The sequence below is a fragment of the Elaeis guineensis genome, chromosome 2, assembly GCF_000442705.2.
Source record: "Elaeis guineensis isolate ETL-2024a chromosome 2, EG11, whole genome shotgun sequence".
Taxonomy (NCBI): Eukaryota; Viridiplantae; Streptophyta; class Magnoliopsida; order Arecales; family Arecaceae; genus Elaeis; species Elaeis guineensis.
In genome coordinates, this window is record NC_025994.2 from 86421714 (window position 1) to 86432950 (window position 11237).

Consider the following 11237-nt stretch of genomic DNA (forward strand, 5'->3'; position numbering starts at 1 on the left):
GATATAAAATCATATATTTTATTCTTAAATTTTATATAATAATAATAATATATTTATATTAATATAAAAATAATATTAATATATTATAATATAATATTAGATCATAATAATTTATTGTATTAATATATATTATATTATACTACTACAATATTAATATATTAATATAAATATTAAATTAATATTAATAAAAAAATAATATTAATAAAAAATATTAAAATATTAAAATAATATTATATTATCATTATTTAGTATTTTATTTTAATCATTCATGATTTTTTGTAAAATCTTAGTCGTAGATCTTAAAAGAGTATTTTGGGTAAGAAAAAAGTATCATTATTTTTTATTTTATGGGAAGTGATAAAATTTATTGGGTTTTTATTTTTCATGAAATATAGAAAGTAATTTTTTATGAGAAATTTTTTTTTATTTTTTTAAAAATCTCAATTAAAATAAGAGACCTGTTACAGTTTTTGAAGGAAAAATTCAAAATTTTTTTTTCCTCTAAAATTTTCTATTGATCTTGACTTGTTTTAGTACAACATTGGAAAGGAACATTTTATTTTAGATGCTTATAACCCATCTTTTCTTTTCTTTCTTTGCTTGGGGCGTCTTGGGGGATGTGGATTTTCTATTTCACATGCGTGCACCGGTTTGGCTTGACTTGCACGCTCGAATCGCCACGTGATGTGCCATATGCGTGATGATAGCAAATTATTTTATTTTTTTATTATATTTTATATTATCTTTTATTATTTTATTTTATTTGTTAACGTATTTTTTTGATCAATCGTTTCATTTCTCTTCACGGACAAATAATCAAATGATCGTTTATCCCAGATACTGTATTTTTTTTTATCGATCGTCTTCTTTCGGATCCATCGATCGAAGAGCCTTATGCAGGCATCTACTGGCGTCTATAAAAGATCATGAGTTCATGAGTTCTAGTCTGTGAGGCATCTGAGAATTAGCAATCTTTTCTATTCTATTTTCGAGAGTCCAGTGTTCTAAGAACTTTCTTTCTCTTTTTTATTATTCTCTTTGTTTCTGTTTTGGTTATGTTGTTGAACATTATAGGACTGTCAACCTTCTTTACGATCGTACTTTAAGGAAGGATATCCCGATCATATCTTGAGATAGAATTTTCGATAAACGTAGGCATCAGGATCGAGAATTTATCTTAGGACAGTGATTACATGCTTTTGGGGTTTTTTTCTTCTTCTGCTTCGTATATTAACGAGCCAATCCATTCAGGTTCTCAGTAAGTTTAATTTTTTTTTCTTATCCGTATCACATAGTTTATAACCTTAAAGTTTTTCAAAATTTTTTATTTAAATATATTTTCTTTTCAGTAGAATACTATTTGCAGAAGGATTTTGTTCTAGCATTCTAAGATAAATATTTTAACGATCTCTACATTTCGATTTTATTTTCTTCCGACTTTCATTGTACAGACATAAGGTTTTAGTATTTTATTGATTTTTTAAACATTGATAAACTATCTATCGCTCCTGTTACTTTGTATAACATTGTCTGACAAACAGTGTTATTTTTTTATTTAGATTTTTGACTTCTATTTTGAAATCAAAGAGTCCTAATAGACTTTAATTTTTATTCATAGTTCTATTTTTGATAATTTAATTCATTTGAAATATAGAACTACTGTATCATTATCTATTAAAGGCTGATTACTATTATCTGCTTACGGATTTTCTGTATAAGATTTCTAAAATACTATAAACTCTATTTGCAGCTTTGTTTAAACCCTCCTCAATCAAAATTTCTTATATTCCTATCTTGTTTATCATGGGTGTCGAAGGAGCTTGGACCCTTAAATCTAAAAAAGTCAATGGTCACGGGTTCTTTAGATGGTAGGAACAATTTGAGGCTTGGTTAATCACACTTGGCCTAATCATTGCCATTGGAAAAAGACTATCTTATGATGTGTCATCTTCGTCATCTAGAATAAGATCTTCTGATTTCTCAAATACCTTTAAAAATAATAAATCATCTGAAGAAATTGAGTTTCATTGTAGGCTTGGGATTCTAAGTTGTTTATCAGGAACTTTAGACTGCCTTAGAAGATGCTTATAGTAGAGATAATGGGGGGGCTATGAGGTTTACCATTAGTGACTTTAGCAACTTTAAGATAGTAGACAATATTCTTATTAATGATCAAATCCATCATTTCCAAAATTTGGTCTAAGAGATTCATAGATGGGGCTCGACATTAGATGAGAACTATCAAATCTCAAGTCTAATTGACAAGCTCCCATCATCATGGACTAATTTTGGACGTGATCTTATAAGATCCCAATGTAATCTTACTCTTAGACCAGTGATTCAAGCTATTAGAGTAGAAGACTAACATCAAATTAAAAACTTAAAGGAAAATCAAATGAAAGCCAAAATAAACCTGATTGAATCTGAAAACTTAGAACAAAATCTTAAGAGTCAGAATCGTTATGGCTTGAATTAGACTTTTAAACTCAAGAATTTTAAAAACAAAGGTAAGGAAAAAAGGGATAGATTTCAGAACTAGCGTAAACCCAATTCTCAAACCATAGGATATAAAAAGTTTAATGATGGGAGGTTCTACTTCGTTTGTGGCCGAGACAACCATCTTACACATCAATACTTTTATCAAAAGAAGGAAAAAGTTGTGATCAAGAAAAAGAAGAACCAACCTCAACCTAAACCTATGGTTAACATGGTAGAAGGTGAATCATCCATCTTTAGGTCAGTATTCTTCATCCCATTAGTTAATTTTGCCTATAAAATCACTGATTGGTGGTTAGACTTTGGTGCCAAAATCTATGTTTGCACTGATAGAATATATTTTTCTCTTATCAGGACTTAAGTGGAGGAAGTGTAATCATGGAAAATGGAACAGCTATCAACGTTTTGGGCAAAGAAAATGTCAACCCAAGGTTTACCTCAAAAAAAAGTATGATCTTTCAAGACGTGCAGCGTGTTCCAGACATCAGAAGAAATCTTGTCAGTGGATCCTTATTAATTCAATTAGGATATAAAATTGTATTAGAGTCCAATAAGATTGTAATTTTCAAAGGTGATATATTTATCGAAAAAAATTTGTATATGAAGGATTATTCAAACTTAATGTAATTTCTCCGATCAATGAAAATATTTTTGTTCCTTCTCGATTAATCGTATTGAATTCTGAATCTTGTGATGTTTGGCATGATAGACTAGGACATGTGAATTTCAAATCCATTCAAAAAATATTCAATCTTAATCTTATTTTTAAATTCAAGATTGATCATAAATCTAAGTGTGAGATCTGTGCTCAATTCAAATAAACTAGAAAATCTTTCAAATTCATCCCACGTCAAGATACTCAACTCGTTGAACTTATACATACTAATATTTGTAATTCTTGTAGAAATCCAACTCGTGGTGGAAGTCGTTATTTTATGACCTTTATAAATGATTTCTCCAAATATTGTTATTTTTATCACCTAAAGACCAAGTATAAAGTCTTCAATAAGTTTAAGGTTTTCAAAACTGAGACTGAAAATCAAATTAAAAAGAAGATCAAAATTCTAAGGTTTGATCATGGAGGAGAGTATACTTCAAATGAATTTGTTATATTCTGTGAAGAACATAGTATAATTCATGAAGTTACTGCTCCTTATTCTCCTCAATCCAATAGTGTTGTTGAATGAAAAAATAGAACTCTTTTGGACATGGTTAATACTATGATCATCAGTTCTGGTATTTCGAAAAACTTATGGGGTGAAACTCTTTTGACATCTACTTTCATTCTTAATAGAATTCCATCAAACGATACAGAAAAGACTTCTTATGAGTACTGGAAGGTATATATACCAAAGTTGAGTTACTTTTGAGTCTGGAGGTGCTTAGCTAAGATTGTTGTTCCGGAGTCTAAAAGATTAAAACTGTTGATTCCATCTTTATTGGTTATTCTCCTGATAGTAATATCTATCATTTTCTTGTTATTCATTCTGATTTTATTAATATATCCACTAATACCATAATTGAATCCAGAGATGCAATCTTCTTTGAAAATATATTTTTTTTCAAGAATGAAATTTCTAGATCTACCTCTGATTATAACTCTCGTTCCTTATCTAGTTCATCATTAATCTCTAGTCTTCCAATCCCTAATGATCCTACTTCAAATCTACCTGATCTTCCTTCTGAGCCTAGAAGGAGCAAAAGGGTTAGGATCGAAAAGAATCTGGATGAAGGTTTCTTTATCTTCTTAGTTGAGGATACACCTACCTCATATCAGGAAGTTATGAGCTCTTCTGATGCTCTATTCTAGAAGGAGGCAATCAATAGTGAGATCGAATCAATTATTAATAATAATACTTGGATTCTCACTGATTTATCTCTTAGAGCCAAACCATTAGGTCATAAATGGATCTTTAAAAAGAAACTTAGGATTGATGGATTAGTGAAAAAGTATAAGGTGCGGCTTGTGGTCTAAGATTTTGGACAAAATGTAGGATTAATTTCTTTGATACTTATGCACCTGTTGCTAGCATTACTACTATCTGTATCCTTCTTACTCTCGTTTCTATCCATAATCTTTTTGTGCATCAAATGGATGTGAAGACTGCCTTTCTTCACGAAGATTTTGATGAAAAAATCTATATGACTCAACCTGAGGGTTTCATAGTGTCTGGTCAAGAGCATAAAGTGTGCATGCTTATTAGATCCTTATATGGGTTAAAGCAAGCACTTAAATAATGGTATGAGAAGTTTGATAGTATCATTCTTTCTTATGGCTTCTAAATCAATGAATTTGACAATTGTCTCTATTATAAAAGATTTGATGATCAATATATCCTTCTTTATCTTTATGTTGATGATATTTTGATTCTATCTTCTGATCTTGATTTAATTAATGATGTCAAGAAATTTCTTTTCTATCATTTTGATATCAAAGACCTAGGTGAAGCTGATCCAATCCTGGGTATGAAGATCGTTCGATCCTTTGATTCTATATCTCTATCTCAATCTCATTATACCCAATTACTAATCGATAAATTTGGCTTTTCTGATTATTCTTCTATTTTTACACCTTATGATCCTTCTATCCAACTTGTGAAGAACTTTGATAAGCCTATAAATCAAGAAAGATATACTCAAATCATTGGATCTTTTATGTATCTCTCAAATCATACTAAATTTGATATTGCTCATGCTATTTCGAGACTTAATCGTTATACTAGTAATCTCAATAAGATTCATTGGACTGCTCGTGAAAGAGTTTTTAAGTATCTTAAAGGTATTACTTTATATTATCTTAGATTTGTTGATTATCCAGTTGTATTGGAGGGGTACAGTGATGCCAACTGAATTTTTGATTGATCTGATGTAAAATCTACTTCTAGCTATATATTTCTTCTTGATCGTAGTGCTGTTTCTTGAAAATCTGTCAAGCAAATCATTCTAGTCAGAAGTATAATGCAATCTGAACTTGTAGCTCTTGACTTTATCTGCTCTGAAGCCGAATGGTTTAAAGATCTTTTATCTGATTTTTTTTTAATTTCATCTCTTATTTCTCCTATTTCAATTTATTGTGATTATAGAGTTGCAATAGATTTTTATAAAAAAAAACTAATAAATTCAAAAATTAGCAGACATATAAAGGTAAGATAAAAGTCTGTAAGAAAGTAAGAAATCTATGGCATTATTTCTTTATCTTATGTGAAAACTAATAGTAATCTTGCTGATTGCCTTACTAAAGGTCTAAATAAGACTAAGGTACTAGAGTCATCGAGGGGGATGGGACTTAGGCTATAATAGACCTTCCAGCAGTAGGAATCCAACATCTGTGATAGAAGTTTCCTTGAAGGAGGTTCAATGTGATAATAATAAGCTAATTAGCTGGCCAGAGAGCATATATTTTTATATGTATATAAGAGTTTTCACTCCATCCCATCTCTGTGGTGATTAGTACTCCTATGTTGATGTTGAGGAAGAGCATAGCTCTGAATGAGTTCTCAAGAGATATTTTCTTCGAGATAACAGGAAATGAAGGATTTACAATATATAGTGATGCATCTAAAAAGGGATTTGGCTGTGTATTGATGCAACATGGTAAGGTAGTAGCTTACGCCTCAAGACAATTGAAACCATATGAACAGAATTATCCGACACATGATTTGGAGTTAGCTGCAGTGATTTTTGCCTTGAAAATTTGGAGACATCATTTATACGGTGCGCAGTGTGAAGTGTTTACTGATCATAAGAGTTTGAAGTATATTTTTACGCAGAAGGAATTAAACATGAGACAGAGAAGGTGGTTAGAACTGTTGAAAGATTATGATTTAACAATTCATTATCATCTCGAAAAAGCTAATATTGTCGCTGATGTCCTTAGTAGAAAATCTATGAAAAATTTGACTATTTTAATCACACATCAAAGTCAATTATTGAAGGATATAAGAAAACTGGAATTAGACATTCGAGTATATGACTCAACAGTACGATTAGCCAATATGAGGGTTCAGCCAACACTCATTGAAAGAATTATAGTCGTTCAGAATGGTGATCTACAATTAATGAAAATAAGGGATTCAGTGGAAGCTGGTGTTCAATCTGAATTCAAGATACATGATGATGGTTCGTTGAGGTTCGAAAATAGAATTTGCATACCCAATGATTTGGTACTCAAACAAGAAATATTTCAGAAAGCCCATCAGACCGGTTATACAGTTCATCCGGAAGGTACTAAGATGTATAGAGACTTAAAGAAAATGTACTGGTGGAATAATATGAAGAGAGAGATTGCTCAATTTGTTTTTCAATGTTTGGTGTGTCAACAAGTTAAAGTTGAACATCAGAGATCCGCAGGACTACTTCAACCTCTCGATATTCCAGTATGAAAGTGGGAACATATCACTATGGATTTTATAACTGGACTATCTAAGTCTCCAAGTAAAAATGATGCAGCCTGGGTGATTGTGGACTGATTGACAAAGTCTGCACACTTTCTACCAATTAAAGTTGGATTCACTTTGGAAGAGCTTACACAAGGCATTAGGAACAAAATTGAATTTTAGTACAGCTTTTCATCCACAGACTGATGGCTAGTCAGAGAGAACTATTCAGATCTTAGAAGATATGTTGAGAACTTGTATTTTGGATATGAAAAGTTCATGGAATGAGCATCTACCTTTGATTGAATTCGCTTATAATAATAGTTATCAGACTAACATTGGTATGGCACCTTATGAAGCATTATATGATAGAAGATGTCGATCACCGATTTACTGGGATGATGTTGGCGAGCGGAGAATGTTGGGTCCCGAACTTATTCAACAAGTGGTTGAGAAGATTCAATTAATCAAAGAACAACTTCGGGCAGTACAAAGCAGACAGAAAAGTTATGCAGATAATAGAAGACGAAAATTAGAATTTCAAATTGGTGACCATGTATTTCTCAAAGTGTCTCCTTTAAAAGGAATCTCAAGATTTGGCATTTGTGGCAAATTGAATCCTAGATATGTGGGTCCGTTCGAGATTTTGAAAAGAATTGGTGAGGTGGCTTATAGACTTGCCTTACCACCTTCACTTGCTGGAGTACATGATGTTTTTCATGTTTCTATGTTGAAGAAATATTTACCAGACCCAAATCATATCGTGAAACTTGAACCCTTGCAAGCTAAAAAGGATCTATCATATGAAGAATATCCGGTACGGATCGTGGACCGTAAAGAACAAGTGCTGAGACATCGCAACATTCCTCATGTCAAAGTACAGTGGAGTCGACATTCGAAAAGAGAAGCTACTTGGGAACCAGAGGAAGAAATGAAGCAAAAATATTTCCAGCTCTTCGAGACCATAGGTATGAAAAATTTTGAGGATGAAATTTCTTTTAGGGTGAAGAATGTCATGACCCAAGCCCAAAGCCCAATTGAGAAGACCCAAGCCCAAGCCCAATTGAAAAAAAAAAGAGAACAGAGAAATCAGGAAGAAGACTCCCGATAGATAGGAGTCTTCTTCTCCGATAAGCCACGATGGGATCGGAAGTCCTAGGACCACCAGAAATCCTAGGGCTCTCTATAAAAAGGCCTTTCCCCTTCCTAAGAACCCCCCACCGGTCTTCCTGCCTCTCTTTCTCTCTGATTCTCCGATTGAAGCCGTGGCCCCTTGATTCGTGCTCGCCGTAATTTCTCACCGGCGGGATCACCGGAGGCTGAGGTAAGCCCTTCTTCCTCTTTCTCTCTCCTCTCTCTTTTTTTTCGTGCCTCTGTGCACAACTGCCGGTGATGAGTATCGTCGAATTTCGTCAGAAAAGGGACCCCCTGTTTGGTCTTTTCTTCTCTTTGATTTTCCGACGCCGGTAATCACTACCGACCGGCGGCTTTGGTCTCTCCGAACTTGAGAGGGTTGCCCCCTGCCGTCGGCCTTCGTCGTGCCGACTCCGGTCCGGACGGCCGATCAAAGGGAGGGACCTGTCGGTCCCCTGTTTCGGCCAGGGAAGACCATGAAAAAGAAAAGAAAAGAAAAAGGAAGGAAAAAAAAGAGAAAAAGAAAAGAAAAGAAAAAGGAAGGAAAAAGAAAAAGAGAAAAAGAAAAAGAAAGGAAAAAGAAAAAGAGAAAGAAAAAGAAAAGAAAAAGGAAGGGAAAAAAGGGAGAGAGAGAGAGAAGGAGAGAGAGATTTTCTCTCTCTGCGCTCTCTCTTGAATTTTTTTTAGGATTGATGAATTTTAAAAATAATAATAATAATAATAATAAAAAAAATACAAGAAGAGTTTTCATGGATCAATCCAAAAATTCTGGATGCTGTCATCTAGTCGATCCATGTGAGGATATTGGATTTTAAGAATTTTTATTTTTTTTAATTTAATAAAATTTTGATCAAAAATATGATATTTGATGTACCAGGTTCAGAGAAGGATTTTCAAGATTTTTAGGATCCCTAGTTTGGATTTTCTTTTGAGGTAAGTAGTATTTTACTTTTATTGAATTTATCTGATAAATTATAAATTTGAATTATATCAATTCATGGCATGCTTGTAATTGAAAATATTTGTTGAAATTAATTATGATTGAAAATAATTATTAAAAATTATTTATGATTGAAGATATTTGTTGATGATGTATGATCATAAAGAATGATATGATTGATTTACTCGAATATCACTTATTTATATTATTATTGAAATAATATATGAATTGAAAGATGATATGAATTGACCACCTGACTATGTAAAGGATCCCGTCAATGGGGGCATATACGTTTGCAAATGATTTATCCTGAGGATTTATGTCGCTAGCGAGACCAACGACATGTCGCCAGAGAGACCAGCGACAAACCACCAACAAGACCGACGGTTTCGAAGGACTTTGCTGCCAGATGATTCGCAGCCTACCGCAAGAAGATACACGGTATTATGATCCTGTCACAAGAAAAATATGGTCATAGTTCATGGTTGGTAAGAAGAACTTAAGAAATTGATGAATTTAAGATGATAAGCATAATTTGAAATTATGATAAATTAAAATTTTATATATGATTGATAGTGTGATGAATTAAATTATGAATTCATGAATTTATATATTGATTATGTTATTATCAGTAAATCGATATATACAGTATTATTGCATGATTTATTCAGTTAAAAGTATACACTGCTTACTAGGCTATTTAGCTCATGATGAGTTTTATATTTTTCTTTACAGATCCAAAAAATTAGCATGATGTGGGATTTCGGTTGGGAGAGAGATTAAAGATGGAGTTAACTTATTTGATTTAGAATTTTTTCAGAATTGATGCAAGATTTTTATTTTAAGCGTTGACTTTGTCAGATAATTATTTTTTTTCTTTTTGACACTGAGTTTTGATTTGTTATTTGAACTAAGATTTGATCATTAAAAATTGAAATTTATTTAACTTTATGTGTATGATATCATGATGAGATGCCTTGTTTGCTTATGAAAAAAATTTCTTATGAGTATGCGGCGGTTGCCATGACCTTCGACTCACAATTTCGGATCAAGGGCGTGACAATTTATATGGTATCAGAGCATAAGTAGATAGATAAAGACATGTAGAATAGAATGGGCGAGTGATGGGTAGATATTAGAAAATTTGAAAGGTTATTTATGATGATTATGATATGACCTATCTTAAGTAAGTTTATAACTTTATCAAGGATAAGTTATCATTCTAAATTTGTCATAGGTCAATATGCCCCCACGACGAATGAAGAATACTCAAGAGAGGGAGGAAGACCGATGGGGGTTCTTAGGAAGGGGAAAGGCCTTTTTATAGAGAGCCTTAGGACCTCTGGTGATCCTAGGACTCCCGATCCCATCGTGGCTCATCGGAGAAGAAGACTCCTATCGGGAGTCTTCTTCTCGATTTCTCTATTCTCTTTTTTTTTTTTTTTTTTTTCAATTGGGCTTGGGCTTGGGTCTTCTCAATTGGGCTTTGGGCTTGGGTCATGACATTCTTCACCCCTAAAAGAAATTTCGTCCTCGAAATTTTTCATATCTGTGGTCTCGAAGAGCTGGGGATATTTTTCCTTCTTTTTTCTTTTCTTTTTCTCTTTTTCTTTTTCCTTCTTTTTTCTTTTCTTTTCTTTTTTGTGGTCTTCCCTGGCACAAATCTCTGGAGGGCTCATTTATATGAGAGCTTTCATATATGACCGTGGCTAGAGGAGATGGGCAAAACCTATGTACTCTCATGAATAATAAGATACTTGCACACGGGCAATAATGCGCAACCCCGTGACAGATCCTTCTATACTATTTATGTGGTAGTTAAAGTCTGGGATAAAAGAATATAGTTCAAGATTTGGTTCACTTCGATTCCTTCAAATGTAAACTATATATACTAAGTGAGGTTAAAAGACTTCACTCATTGCATAGTATAAATACTCAGCAATAAAATTTTTATTTATTTTGATAATTAGTATCATTCATTTTAAAATTTTGAGTTTTAAGAGGGACTGTTAGAATTTTTGAAGGGAAAACTTAAAATTTTCTTTCCCTTCAAAGTTCTTTATTGGTCTTTGACTTGCTTTAGTCCCACATTGGAAAGGGATAATTTATTTTAGATGCCTATAACCCATCTTTCCTTCTCCTCCTTTGCTTGGGGGGTTTTGGGAGGATATGGATTTTCTATTTCACATGCGCGCCAGCCCGGCTCGGCCTGGCTCGCATGTGAGAATCGTGGTGCGGCATGGCATGGCGCACGTACGATGATAGCAAACTATTTTATTTTTTTATCATAT